This window comes from Astatotilapia calliptera, chromosome 3 (assembly GCF_900246225.1).
Source record: "Astatotilapia calliptera chromosome 3, fAstCal1.2, whole genome shotgun sequence".
In the NCBI taxonomy this organism is placed as follows: Eukaryota; Metazoa; Chordata; class Actinopteri; order Cichliformes; family Cichlidae; genus Astatotilapia; species Astatotilapia calliptera.
Window position 1 is genome coordinate 1,439,472 of NC_039304.1, and position 15,516 is coordinate 1,454,987.

At 41.1% G+C, this 15,516-nt stretch overlaps 1 protein-coding gene, 1 long non-coding RNA gene and 3 other non-coding genes across 5 annotated transcripts in view; 2 read left to right on the forward strand and 3 right to left on the reverse strand.

Moving 5' to 3' along the window:
• LOC113015885 (NACHT, LRR and PYD domains-containing protein 3-like) overlaps nucleotides 1-15,516 on the forward strand; it is a 525,401-nt gene that overhangs the window by 457,885 nt on the left and 52,000 nt on the right. The window lies entirely within an intron of this gene.
• Nucleotides 2,826-2,899, reverse strand: trnai-aau (transfer RNA isoleucine (anticodon AAU)). The gene has a single exon. It is a non-coding gene; the product is annotated as a tRNA-Ile (tRNA).
• trnai-aau (transfer RNA isoleucine (anticodon AAU)) lies at nucleotides 3,391-3,464 on the reverse strand. Its single transcript has one exon. It is a non-coding gene; the product is annotated as a tRNA-Ile (tRNA).
• trnai-aau (transfer RNA isoleucine (anticodon AAU)) lies at nucleotides 4,361-4,434 on the reverse strand. Its single transcript has one exon. It is a non-coding gene; the product is annotated as a tRNA-Ile (tRNA).
• Nucleotides 11,779-12,518, forward strand: LOC113016398 (uncharacterized). Its single transcript, XR_003271231.1, has 3 exons — nucleotides 11,779-12,015; nucleotides 12,145-12,310; nucleotides 12,461-12,518. It is a non-coding gene; the product is annotated as an uncharacterized LOC113016398 (long non-coding RNA).

The window sequence follows — 15,516 nt, forward strand, 5'->3', positions numbered from 1 at the left end:
ACAAATCTTCACATTTCAGAAACTGGAACCAGCTTTAAATGTGATTAAAATAATGACAAAACAATCAATTCTCTGGTCATTGACTAACTGATGAATAACTGCATTTGACAACCCGCTACAGCAACAACCAGGGGCGGAGCGTGGGGGTGGCTTACTGGGCTTAAGCTCGGGTTGTTTTGTCAGAAGCCCGGGGTCTTTTGGAGTGTAATTTTTTTCATAGTTAGATGCCTGGCTGACAACTGTATAAAACAAAAAGTACACACAATATTCGAAGCACATAGTGCACACCGTGGGAATTTACGACTGTGCATGAATCCCCCCTCATATTGGTATGATCCGAGCTCAGGCACTAAGCGACTGAGCGAGGGGGCTGCTGCTGCCTGTGTGCACTGTTGGAGAAACGGAGCCAGCCATACTAAGGAGAGCTTAAGTTTGACCAGGTACCAAAGCAAATCATTCGTAGCGTACAAATAATGTAAATATGACGATGCATCACGAAAGATTGATATCAAACTGATCACTTGACCAATATTACGTTACTCGCTCTTCAAGTGAATCAACAAATGGTGAAATGAAAAGCCGAACAAATGCTATTTTTTAGAGAGTCTTAGCTTACGTGTGTTTATTTCATATTTTCAGTTCTTACCCTCCCCGACTAAATCGGTTTCAGTTATGCACTGAAATATAAGAATGGACATTAGAGGCTTCTTTCAAAGAAAAAACTCAGGTAAATGTTATTTTATATATTATGCTTTGTATGTTGTTCAGTATATTTCTATGCAAAATAAGAGGGATTTCAGTACACAGCAGGATATTCACATTTGTAACCAGATATTTACACTTTAGGGAGAAAACATAAAACATTTTTACTGTACAACATCAATTTAGAGTAAACTTTTGTTTTAGATAAATATTGAAATATCTTTTGAATTAGTTAAATGTCAGAATAAAGAGAGACAGAGCTGTATTTTTTATCACTTTCATCAAATTTAGGAGTACATGTACACTAAGTTTATTGTTAACTAATAAGAAACTCCAGACGATTCCATTCTGAGCTGAAGAAGCTTCTGATAGGTTAGTAGAGTCCATGTGAGTAAATTTTCTGTGACATGGGAACATCAAGAGATGTCAACCAAAACACCAGGAAAAGAACTGTGGAGCTCCATAAGTGTGGCTCAGTTTGAATACAATTTGGTGCCATTTGCAATTAAGAAATACAGATAGTTTCTCTCTTTACTCTTAAAGTTAACAAATATGTTTTTTAGATTTATCAATCTAAAAAAATAAACATTTAGTCTGATTTGATGTTACAATTAAAAAAGTGTTTGTGTTTTGATCTGAAGAGTACATAAATATCTGGTTTCAACTGTATATTTGATGATTGTCAGCACAAAGAGAGAGAGAGGAACAGAGAGGGAGAGAGAGGAGAATGAGGACAGAACAGAGGTGGAACAAGAGCAGGTGAGACACACATGTTAGTCAAATGGTTGTTTACCAAAAGTATCACCGTCCTCATGTATCTCGTACCTAGTGTTTCTTTTTAGGTTTGTTATTTTTCAAATTCTATATTTATTAAGTTCTGCAGGCTTGTTTGCACAACAAGGCTCAATAATTATATAAACTTTTCTCAATCTAAATATTGTACTTTGGTAGAATTAAACAATAAATGTACTGCAGGTCTATGATGACTTTTAGTGCTACTATCATCTAGTTCTGATTCTGGTTCTGTCTTGGTTAAGCCCTCAGTAGTCCTGATTTTGAACTGTTGTAGTCCTGTTTTAATTCCGGATCAGTTCTGGGTCTGGTTGAATTGGGGTTTAGTCCTCATGTCTTGATGCAGCCCCGATTTTGTTCTGCCTTGCTGCCTAATTAAAAAACTAGTTTAAGGTGTCCTGCACATGTGATATATATTTTTCCCTATATGAAGTCATTGTTTTTTGAACAAAACTCAAAACAGAGCCAATTAATCTTTCAGTAATTTCTACCCCCCCCCCCCCCCCAAAAAAAAAAAAATAAATAAATAAATCCCACATGCATACTACCCTTTTGGGCTAAGCCCCGGGTGTTTCAAATGTCTGGCTCCGCCTCTGGCAACAACAGAATAAAAGCACTAACCAGACCGATGAAAGGTTTCAAACATACTGAATATGAGGAGTAGTATAATTTAAACTCAAGTGACTCAAGCAGCTTCAAGCCTCAAGCAGGCTCAAGGTGCTTCAAGCAGCTTTAAACCTCTGGCAGATCTCACCCTGCAGCAGTTCTCAGCTGCTAGCAGCACTCTGCTTCAAGCAGTCACCTGCAACTTCCAGTAGCTGTCAAATAACAGCAGGTCTCAGCTTCCAGCAGACATCCAGCAGCACTTAGCAACGCATGCCTGCTCCTCAAGAACTCACAACCAACCATGAGGGGACTCGAATCTGCAATGGTCTGATCCGAAGTCAGACGCCTTGTCCGTTAGGCCACGTGGTCTGGCACAAGCTCCCACTTTTCACGAACGTCAGTTGGAGTCTGCTTGAGCCAACTGCTGGTGTTGGGTTGGTCACGTGGCTGGTGGATATTGCTTGATTGTTGCTTGAAATAATTGATTGTTGCTTGAAATAAGTGCATGCCACAGCATTTCTCCCATGTATCACGCTCTTAAAAACGTAGTCCTACTTGCCACATGCACAGTGGATCCACCCACTAAGCCAGAGTATCAACTGCCAATGGACGTCATAAAGCTTACGTGGCGCGATCTGTCACCTGGAAGTTGGCAGAAGTTTTTTTCTTGGATCCCACCAAACAAAACCACAGTCTACCATGAGACAGCACCTTCCATACTGGAATGGCCAGTATGGGGATTGAACCCATGACTTTGGCGTTATTAGCACCATGCTCTGACCAGCTGAGCTAACCGGCCCACAACTTGTCCCTAAACCGACCCCTTTTTTTGTCTAATATACCAAAAAAGAAGGTGGAAGAACTGTTAAGAACACAAGAGAAATGTGTGTTTACAAGAAATTACTTCAACATAGAGGGAAAAAAACTCTTCTGTTGACTTACAAAAAATGCTTTAAGAAGAAATTTGCCACAAAACAATACATGGTGTGCGTCTTCTACTGTTAGGGTCGATAGGTGAGGATATAAAGCAGCAGTTTTTGATGCAGTATGCTGTGTCAGACTTTGGAAATGAGTGATTTATCCAGAAAGTAGCTGGAAAAGTGATTTGGAGATTGTAGCTAAGCATGTAATGTATTCATTAGCGTGTCATGTGTCAGTGAATTTTGTGGTTTGCTGTCATTTGTAGTTGCGTACATCACTCACCTGGAAGTTGGCAGAGGTTTTTTTTTGGATCGCACCAAATAAAATCCACAGTGTGTCACCAGACAGCACCTTGGATGGCTGCTGGAATGGCCAGTATGGGGATTGAACCCATGACTTTGGCGTTATTAGCACCACGCTCTGACCAGCTGAGCTAACCGGCCTACAACTTGTGTGCGAACTGATCCTTTTTTTGTCTAATATACCAAAAAAGAGGGTGGAAGAACTGTTAAGAACACAAGAGAAATGTGTGTTTACAAGAAATTACTTCAAGCTGTACCAATGAAAGCCAACTCTTGGAAGCTCCTACTGATCAGAAGCCACCTATGCAGGTGGAGTTCCACCAACAGCCTGCTTCCAAGTCGTGATTTTTTCACCCTTGTCGCTTGAGGTCATGGCATGTTATTGACTTTCTATGGTTGCTTCTAAGCCAAGACTACTGGAGCCTGGAACTGATAAGGCCAAGTTCATGGCTTCAGTCCCCAACCTGGCCATTCGAGCCTCGTTTGAGAACTCGTAGAGTCTCTGTTGAAGGACATGAAGTTGACAACAGGGCAGCAATTTTGGTTGACATAAAGGAGCCGAGTTTGGCATGCTGCAAACACATGCCTGCTCCTCAAGGACTCACAACCAACCACGAAAGGACTCGAACCCTCAATCTTCTGATCCGAAGTCAGACGCCTTGTCCGTTAGGCCACATGGTCTGGCACAAGCTCCCACTTTTCACGAACGTTCGTTGGAGTCTGCTTGAGCCAACTGCTGGTGTTGGGTTGGTCACGTGGCTGGTGGATATTGCTTGATTGTTGCTTGAAATAATTGATTGTTGCTTGAAATAAGTGCATGCCACAGCATTTCTCCCATGTATCACGCTCTTAAAAACGTAGTCCTACCTGCCACATGCACAGTGGATCCACCCACTAAGCCAGAGTATCAACTGCCAATGGACGTCATAAAGCTTACGTGGCCTGATCTGACACCTGGAAGTTGGCAGAAGTTTTTTTCTTGGATCCCACCAAACAAAACCACAGTCTACCATGAGACAGCACCTTCCATACTGGAATGGCCAGTATGGGGATTGAACCCATGACTTTGGCGTTATTAGCACCACGCTCTGACCAGCTGAGCTAACCAGCCCACAACTTGTCCCTAAACCGACACCTTTTTTTTGTCTAATATACCAAAAAAGAGGGTGGAAGAACTGTTAAGAACACAAGAGAAATGTGTGTTTACAAGAAATTACTTCAACATAGTGGGAAAAAAACTCTTCTGTTGACTTACAAAAAATGCTTTAAGAAGAAATTTGCCACAAAACAATACATGGTGTGCGTCTTCTACTGTTAGGGTCGATAGGTGATGTTATGGTTCAAAAATATTGGGGATGGAGACAAGAGAAAAACCACAATAACAACACTGGTCCGGTCGGGTTGAGTCAAACGATGATTTTAATGATCACACACGTGGGAGATGGAAACTGCAGACAGCATCAGATCTCAAAATGGTGGAGCATTGCTCAAACTTTTATAGCCTCTGGTGTCTCCACCTTATCATAAAAGCCTAAACATTCACATGCTTTCTCTCACACAGTGCCTAAGCTACGACCTTGGCTCCCTGTTTATCTGCTTCTGCTGAGATGGGGCAGAAAACTCCAGTATGTTCTGTTCTCTTCTAATCAGACAAATAAGGCAATGACTTTCTGCAAACAGTATTTCTTATAACTCAGCAGTATAATGCATCATAAAACAATATCATTCATTCACAATAAATCAGCAGTCTACTTTAATGCAAATCAGTTTAACTAATGCAATAGTTGTCGGCTTCTTCTAATTCAGGAGAATAATGCAAAGTAAAACTACATAATAATTCACAATCTTTAATTAGGGGTCTAACATGGCATAAAATAATATTCTAATCTAACAATTCCCCCTGATGAGGTCATTATTCTAATGACCTCACAAACACCCTTCAATTCAGTGTGGCCGGGTCCATCCTTTCTCGCTCCTGAGGTCCTTTGTCCCCCTGAGGGGCGAACCATATGTCTGATGACCTCTGTGTTTGCGCAGTTCAGATGAAAGACAAACTATTATTCCAACAATAGCGGGTACAGATGACACTCTCCAGGTCTCCCACAGCTTTTAGCCTTTATTGTATTGCTGCAGCTACCAGTGTCGCCCAGTTGGGCGATCCTCTGCTCTTCCTTCTTCAACTTTTAGGGGTTAGACCACCCTTCAGTCGTGGCACAGATCAGGGGATTATTCTGCCCCGATTGCAAACAACGATCTGTGTATCCTCCAGAAAAAAGAACAGGAAGGTGTCCCCTTTTTTTTTTTTTCACTGACAAAAACATGTTGGATTGACTTGATTCAATAGTGGACACTGGTTACACACAAATGTTTTGCTTTGGCAGAAACTTAAACAACTGAGTCAAATCAACACAACCTTTTCATATTCTCTCCGAACTAAAACTCACACCATTCACTCATCATTTTCACTCTGTACCACTGCTCCTTATCAGGCTGTGTGAAGCACAGTACACAATTCAGTGGAGGCCTTAAGCCATAAACAGACATCACGCACAGACATTGTTTTCACAACCAAACTGCTTTAGACCCTGTCCCCTAAATCTACACAGATGCCCTCTGTGTGGCATGAAATGCATTTAACCAATAAACAATCAATGAGTTCTTATTGTTGTAACCGACTCCATATTTGGATGTTTGTGTGCAGCATTTGTTAGTAAAGCATTCTTCATTGCATCAGCGTGTGTGTGTATCACTCTTTATTGCACAAGCTTGTAGATGTGTGTGTGTGTGGATCACTTCTCAGTGAATTGAATCAGCATTTCGATTTTTTTTTTTTGCACGTGTGTGTGTCATTTCTCACTCAATCAACGAGTGCATATGTTCATATGTGTGTCTCTCTTCATTCTGAGTCAATGCATGTAGATGTGTGTGTTTGTGTGGGTGTTTGTGTTCATCACTTTCCTGTTCTGGTGTTCTGGGTAAACCACGGCCTGAAGCGTGCCCTGGGGTCCTGCCCTCCTCCTTAACTTGACCCTTTTGCTTCTGTAGCTCCTTCAGGGTTTTGATACGCAGCTCAATCGTCTGGATGTCAGTGTCAAGCTCCAGTCTACGCTGCTGCTCCAGCTCTTCCTCTGTTTCTCCCAGCCAAGTCAAGATTTTGTTCAGGTCAAAGTTCAGCTGCTGTCACTGCTGCTCGTTCTGCTTTATTCTCATCTCCTTGCTGAGGTCCTGAGCCTGATTTCAAGTCGTGTGTCTGGGACTCCAAGTCTGATGGGTTCGATAATCAGCCAGCTCCTCCTGAGCCATGGTCAGTTTCTGCTCTGATGCCTTGAGCTCTCACTGAGGGGCAGAAACCTCACAATCTTTTCCGTCCACTTCAGATTGAAGTCCATCGATGTTTTCCTTGCTTTGCTCCACGGCCTTTTGCGGCTTTGCTGTTCGGCTCTTCTCAGAGGTCAGCTCCTGGCCGAGCCCCGACACCTGTGCCTTCAGCTTATTTTCTCCTGGTGTTTTGTCCATTCTGAGGTGCCTCCTGACCTCAGTTACTCCTCCTGTCTCTGGCACGCCCTTTTTGCTGCCCGATGGTCATTGTTGGTCCGTCACTGTCCTGCACAGTTTTAATGCAGAGTGGTTAAGGTCAGCATTGTTTTGCTCGGCCTCACTTTTCATCTGGGCTTAATGGGCGTCTCGTCACAGCTCTGTCAGCTGAAGCTGTCTTTTTCCATATGGCAAGAGTGTGAAGAGTGTGTGAGAGGGGTGTGTCCGATCAGGCACAATGCTGGTGGCTTTGCGAGTGCCTCGTTTTCCAAATCCAGATGTTTATTTGTCACGTACACAGCAACAGAGAGAACAGTCTGTTGTTGGGATGGCTGAGGTCCTTCACGATCTTCCTGGTCTTGGTTCAGCACCGCCTGCTGTAGATTGAGTGCAGGTCAGGGAGCTCGGAGCGGATGGTGCGCTCTTCTGATTGCACAACCCTCTGTAGAGCTCGTCTGTCCGGCATGGTGCTGTTCCCGAACCAGACAGTGATACAGCTGCTCAGGATGCTCTCGATAGTTCCTCTATATAAGGTGGTCAGAATCGGTGGTGGGAGCCGGGCCTTTCTCAGTCTTCTCAGAAAGAAAAGACGCTGACGGAAATCTCCCCGTGTAGTGAAACGGGCCTTGGATTTAACTCTCTCCGTCTCTGCTGCATGAGATCGTTTTCTTGCAGCCCTGTTGACATTTTCAGGTTGTTGTTGTGGGTCCAGCTGCTGTAGCATTTGGTCAGGGTCACATCAAAGATGGTAAAGGAGAGAGCAACGATGGTAGAGGGGAGAGCAGGAGTCCAGGGTCAGCCTCGGCTTTTCTGGGTGACAAAGCAGCCTGTAATCAAGCATAAAGAGAAAAAACAAAACAAAAACAAAACAAAAACAGATGAACAGGAAAATGATGTTATTTTGGCTGCGTTATTCAGAGAGGGGAGAAACAACGGGACCAGGCCCTGTGTCAGCCTTCTCTCCCCCTTTTTTTGTTTTTTCTCTCCATCTAATCCACTCATGACCCGCCAAGCTGACAGGACAACACAAGTACATGTTAAAATTCTTAAGATCATGTTTAAAAGCACAAAAATTGGAATTTTCTTTCATTTAGTAATCACTTGTATTAATCAATCAGCAGAAAACATGTCACAATTTGACTTTTATTAACCAGTAAATTTGTCGTGTCTTTTTTTTCTTTTTTGAAGTTAAGTTGTTGTCCTGCAACCCAGAGAGTTTATTTGTTAGTAGTGGATAAACTTTATTATTTAACGGCGGGTATATGTTAAGTTTCACTGCTTTAAACTTGCTGGAAAATCTTCACGTGTTCATGGGTGTAAGCTGTTTCTTCATTGCGTGTACACTGTTAACCTTTGCTGTATTTTTCACAGTAAAATACCACAAAATGCCCAGTAACTTACCTGAAAACATTTCTACAGTTAATTACTGTAATTTGCTTTGCATTATGGGTATATTAAGGTTTTTTACATTTACTTACTGTATTTTTTAAAATTGCGGTAGTAGTTATACCTACCGTTAACACATTAGCAGTAGTGCTACTGTATTATGTGATTTGAATGGTTCATCATACTGTTTGTGTATTTTTACTCTTTCAGTGGTTGGTTGCAATAGTGCATTACATTTTAACTCTTTCACTGCCAACCATTTCCAGATTTTCCTCCAACCTATGCCATTTGTCAGTATGATACCAGTGAAAGTATTATGGTTTTGACTTTTTAGGGGACTTGCCTGTGTGTAAGGTTCAAGAATTCTGATCATCTAATCTGCTGCATGCAGTTGTATGCACATGCACAGCTGCTGCAAATGTGTGCTTGCCACTGCGTTGCCAAAGGCGAACTTCAGTCAGTGGAGAATATTGTAATAATTTGGCGGAGGCTTCTCAGTCGAGCAGTAACTGAATTGCTCATTTACATGTACAGAACTCTTCTGGGAACTAGTCAACCCAACTTAGTGAAACACACACTGAATGCATGCTGGCCCCGCCCACCAACCTATCTCTACCAACCACCACTCCATATCCTGACTGACATGACCTGTGATCCAGTGATTGACAGGAGAGGAAAGACAGGCCAACTTTGTTAACTCTTCGTTACGATATGCTCGAGAGGACAAAAGATTTTGCACCTCGTTATTGTTGGACCTCTGTGTGGAAACTGCAAACGGGACGTCATAAGGTAATGCAAAGGACTCTCCTACCTAACATACTCGTTTATTAATTTTTAAGAGCATATATATTTTGTGTGTGTGTGGGGGGGGAGGGGGGGCTTAAATTCGGTGTTAGCTTGGTCGAAATAGCACATTAGCTGAATTATTCTGGAAAAAATAGGTTGTGTGTGTTTTTTTTCTTTTCATATTCAAATAAATATTTAGATATATATTTTCCACGGGGAGGGGCGAGGAACAAAGGCGCAACGACAGTCTTTGTCTTTTTCCCGCCGAGTGTGGTGCATTGTCCTCCTGCGCTTCTGTTCTATGACTTTTGAGAAGCTGGCCACGCTAACAGTGGGACATTTAGCTTCAGCTAAAGCAGCAGGTAAAAATACACATTTAATGAGAATAAAGTAAGACAACTTTTTTTTGGAAATTTAGAGACTGCTAAAACAATCTTATCCAGTTTTGAGCTTGCTCATGTAGGTTAGCCTGCTTTATTTAATTTTGTGTGAGCTGCAGTACACAACAACAAAAAGTTAATATAACGTTAGGTTGGTGGCGCGAGGAACTCCAACCTAAGTTTAATATTTATTATTTTTTTAAGTGGGAAGGGGAGCATGTTTTTTTTCCTTTAATACAACGTCATCCAGGGTCTTTTTCATATGAAAACCATGTAACGTCTGTGTTAGGTTGGTCAAAAGGGAATTAGTTGAATTATTCTGGAAAAGATGGGTTGTGTGTTTTTTTTCTTTTATTTACTTATGTAAATATATTTTTCAAGGGTTAAATAAATGCAACGTTAAATTAACAGTTTTCTCTCTGTCTTTTCCCGCCCAGTGTGGTGCATTGCTGTCCTCCTGCCCTTGCTGGCCGCGCTGACAGTGTGATGTAGCCTCAGTTCTTTGACAGACAAGACAAAACAGCAGGTAAAAAGACATATTTAGTGAGAATAAAGGTAGACAACATTTTTTTGGAAATTCAAATTCAGACACATGCAGCCATGTACAGGTGTAAATTTTGTGGTGTTTTTTGTTCAGAATTAAGACAATTTTGTTATTATACGAAGAAACATCAGCACACAGCTAATTATCGATTCACATGTGGAATAGAGCAATGTCCTTCTTCCTATCGAACATTTTCTGCATTCAGATCCCATATGCACAGGAACCACCGCTATCGCAGGGCTCAGACTAAACACACCCATTTTAAAGGAAATCTTGCTTGTGGAGTTGAGGCATGTTTCTATGTGGCAGAGAATTTTTCAGCATTATGCACTCATTTGAGATTTCATATTAAAGATGGCAAGAAAGTTGTCTGTCCTTATGATGACTGCCACAAACATTTCAGAGTGCGCTCATCTTTTGCCACACATTTATCCAGGAAACATAAGCCGGTGATAACAACTCAGGTGTCAACTCTCCCCGAAAATATAGACTGTACTCAGCCTTCTGAGGAGAATCTGACTCCAACTCCATGTGATCATCTAGAGGAGTGTGATAATCAACAAGAGACATTTTTACATAATTTGGCTCTTTTCTACCTGAAAATGCAAGTCAAGATGCTGTTGCCAGCGAGCACAATACAATGTATTCTTGATGGATTTCTGCATGTCCATAGCACTTCTATGGCAGATGTTTTTGACAAGTTGAAGGGCAAGCTTTCTGAGCTAGACATACCACAAACTGAGATAGAAATGATTATTCAAAATCTCTCTAAAGAGGATGTCTTCACAATATACAACAAAGGAATACTCAGATCTGACAAAACAATGGGAAAATTTTACAAGCAGTATTTTGACTATGTTGAACCCACCCAGATTTATCTGGGAAGTGATGCTGCTGGAAAGGAATGCTTCTGCCAGTACATTTCCATCAAAGAGACATTAAAATCACTCCTTCGACAGTCAAGTGTTAAAGAGCAATATCACCAATCCAAAAATCATACCTCTTCCAACATGGTTGTAGAGGATGTGGCAGATGGAAGAAATGTGAAAGAAAATGCTCTGTTAAAAGACAATCCTTCTTCATTGTCCATCATCCTTTACCAGGATGGATTTGAGGTTGTGAATCCTCTTGGGTCAGGGAAGAAAAAACATAAAGTTTTGGGGGTTTACATGAGTCTAGGTGAGGTCCAGCCACACAATCGCTCTTCAGTTGATCCCATGCAGTTGGTGATGCTGTGCAGAGAAAGGGACTTCAAGACATTTGGTCAGGAGAAAGTTTTCTCAAGTATTATCACAGACCTTAAAGATCTAGAAGATACAGGGATTGAGACAGATGATGGAAATACCCTCAAAGCGGCCTTGATTTCCATTTGTGGAGATAATCTTGGTTCACACTGCTTAGGTGGTTTCACTGAAAACTTCAGTTGTAGTACGCATTTTTGTAGATACTGCTTGATTGAAAGGACAAACTTTGAAAAGACACCACTAAAGCTTGGTCCAAAAAGAACCATCACTGGTCACAAGGAGAGTGTACAACAGCTATCCACCACTGACCAAGACATGGTACAGGGGGTAAAGTTTGACTCACCTTTCAATTCTCTGAAATGTTTTCATGTCTGTACTGGGCTTCCCCCATGTTTGGGTCATGATTTATTTGAAGGTGTAGTCTCTAATGACATTTCAGCACAGGCCAAAATGCAAAGACATAAGGCAGTTTTTTCCTGTAATTGATCATAATTTTCATTAGATAATAAATAATAAGAGAAATAGCAGCAAACCGTGTGGATTCTATTTTTGTACAGTGTGAGGCCTGTTATCCAGCATTCTTGTGGAAACCTTATTTGTAAGGGTGAGCACATTGTCTTATTGGACTCTTGTCTGTTTTTAGGGAATAATTTCATGTCTGCAAGCCGCTGGATGATCAGTTTGGAGGGCAAGGTATTTTATGAGCCTGAGCAGATGCATGACTTTGCCAGCACCCTTGCTGTCTTCTTTGCGTCATACTACGTTTTCAACCTTGAGTATCAGGAGTCAGCGTCCATCACACTGGAGATGATACAGAGGTAAATACTTTACACCATTTAAGAATGAAATATATGTGATAGCTTGACTACAGTTGCAGAAACATATAGGTGATTGCTGTAACGTATGTTTTAATTTTGAAATTAAAGCAGCCTTTTTTCCGTTAAAAGGTTCTTTGTGAGGATCAATCCAGACATGGGAACAAAATGCCCTGCAAAACTTGGTACAAGCCGCAAGACAGGTCGTGTCGTAAAGAGGAAGGTTACAAGCATCAGCCCTCGGATCACCACCTTCCTCCAGCGGCTCTCTGAGTTTGAATGGAGGACTTCCAACTAGGTAAGAACAGAGATGATAATATCTTTTACATAGCTGATAATTATATACATACTGTACACACATCCATACAACAGTATGAATGATCTCAGACAGATGTGAACAAGTGAATAACCTGAGCAAACATGAATATTGATGATGTGTCTTTGACAGGTGGTGATGAAGACTACGCTGAACCCGACCATCCTGGTAATGGAAATCTAAATCCCATGTCACATTCTATTTCCTGGGACCCACTGATAATTATTACATTTTGTAAATGAGTGTTTTACAATTGTAATAGTTTATTTAATGTTCATGCTGGTGGGTTTGTCCTGTTTTTAGTGGAATGAAAAACTGTTTTCCTTAAAAAAATCAGACAGAAAGGTGAAGGACTGTGTAGTTTTCATGTACGCTTCTATTTATTTTGGTTATTGGCATTGTTTTTATTCAGTTGAAAAATGTTTTTCTTGTTAAAAAAATATCAACAATAAATGTTGGTTTAATTCACTATTCTGAGACTACTTTATTGAATTATATTGTTTTTTGTAAATGTTCTAATATTGAATATGAATGTTAATATTATTTTATATGCTGTAAAACACAATTACAGTCTAAACAAATTATACTGTACACAATTACAGTGTTATACCATAAACCACATTTGCAGTACAGTGATACTATAAAACTTAATCACGGTAAGTCTTTCTAACTGTAAACCACGTTTACAGTAAAGCTGTTATACTGTAATATATGTTTACAGTAAAGTGGTTGAAATGTAAAACATCACAACAGTAAAGATACTGTAGATCAGTAATTACAGTAACTTACTGGCAACACTATTGCCAGTAAGTTAATGTAAAAATACAATAAAATGTCTAACAGTGTATGTGCGTTTGTAGATGGGCTAATTTAACGTTTTTTCTTAAACGAGGCATTTCTCTAACATGTGCCTCTCTCACATTTCTCTGCTTGTGTGTTTTGTTTCACCTTTTGTTGTGATGCTCCGGACGCCTTCCCAACCTCCACAAGTCTGTTGGCCCCAATTTTATGTGTTAAAACTTCTCTTAATTTCTCCTTTAAAACTTCTCATAATTTGTCCTTTAATTCTCCGCTAGCTGCTGTCTTTTCCACAGCTGCTGATTCTTGCTGAGTTTGGTTTCCATTACTATAATTTGCTTCGGCCGCTGTGCTTGTGGGGGCAGTTGGTCCAGGCCCGTAGCCACCTGTATCAACACACTGAGAGATTTATTTAATATCATTTTCATCACTGTTAAATAGACCAGCAGGCAAGACGCCCACCTTTGCACTGCAGACTACATGCCAGTCTCCCAACACACTCCTCTCTGAGTTTCAGTTTTAAAACCCAACATCATTCACACGCTAGTCCCTCAAAACCTTATTTGTTATATTATAATCAGCAAAATCAGCGTTTTAATTACAAGCATGTATCATTGTTTGCAACTCATAATTATAAAGCTCAAAAACACGCTAAACAGCAACAAAAGTCCTCTGTGCGCGTCACAGCTCATTTGCATGTTCACACACAATCTAAAAATAGCTCGCAGCGCTGCTTTGTGTGAGACTGTGGGTGAGGTGCTGCACCTCACCCACAGTCTCACACAAAGCTCAGACAAAACTCTTTTATTTTATATTACAAAGACGTCTTATATTTACAATCACTGCAAGGCCAGACAGATTCAGCACCTAACAAATTTCGACAAATTTAACCATAACGGGTCCAACCGAAGAAAGTTAACTTTTTTGTAATCAATCAAACAGTATCTGTTACTTCTGGAACAGTTTCTGACCTAATTTCTAAAGAGCACCTAACTCAATTTAACTTTGTCCAAAAAAGCACATAACACCGTTTCTGACGGTGAAGTGGTGAAACCACTTAGTTGTTCTGGAGTGCCCCAGGCTCCACAGTGACCAACTGACTATCCCTCAAAGAGGACGGGCATTGAGCGTCCCCAACCCCGGCAAGCGTTACCTCTGAGCAATGTGCTTCTTAGCGGTCCAACCGCCGTTCTATAATAATTTATAACAATTTGAAACAACAGCCAACGCCCTAAAACAAGAGTCTGACTAAGGCAAGTGCAACCTAGAGGTCAATGGAGCCTACCCTCACTTATAATCACACAGGTCCACACTTATAACCAATTTGGACTTTAACCAACAAAATGACCAATTCCCTACCAAACTACTTGAGCCTTTATCTCAATGCCTTGGGACTCTAACCCAGCATTTCATACTTCTTCAACTTCATTAAAGACTCTTAGCCGACTTTAACTGCATAACACACGCGGATCCTCATCACAATCAAAACAGACCCTCTACCATAGCTGGACTGGCCATAGGGAATACCGGGCATTTGACCGGTGGGCCGCTGGCGATTTTTTGTTTTTATGGGCTGACGGGTTTTTTTTTGTTTTTTTTTAGGAAGGGTATATATAGTGAAAGGTGTTGGATTGGCCAATTGGTCATGATCGACTCTGGGCTGGACCAATTACAGCCGAGGAGGCCGGATGCACCCTCCCCCTTGTTTAGCAATCACGTGATTTTCGCGCATTGCATGCCGGGAACTCGTGGCAAAACAATCCAAGTACCACATCAAATGCAAGCATTTGCAGCACCGCAAAACGTTCATTCTCCGGTTCCAATACTTTCTTGCTTTTTCTTTGCTGCACAAAAAAGGAATGTACAAAACAAAAGGAGAACAATGCCGGTCCGTACAAAGACAGACTCGACGAAAAGACAAAGAAAAGATACGAGGAAAAAATCAAAGGAGTGAAAGGGTCAGACCCTTACGAGCACACAGAGTGGACAAAAGACGTTAGCATGCTGCCCAACTTTCACCGCGCTCAGATTTATAATTATACGGTTCTTGGAGTGAGTGCATACACTCATGAAGTTTAGTAACTTCAGGTCACTGCAACAAGCCCAGGAACAGTTTACCGACGGATGGGTGCAGGACCTTGAAATGCACCGTGTAGAACAAAAGACCATCGTACGAACAAAGGTAAGTTTACCAGTCTCACAAATCGTCGTCATAAATACACACTTGTTAACCGTTTATTAATATAACCGTTTATTAATATAACCTTTGAGCTCAACGGTAATTAATTAGTAGTGGAAATAATTTCTGGTAGCATTACAGAAATGTAGCAGTGACAATAATATTGTATGCTGTAATCGCACTGGACAATTAGTGATACAAAACAACTGTT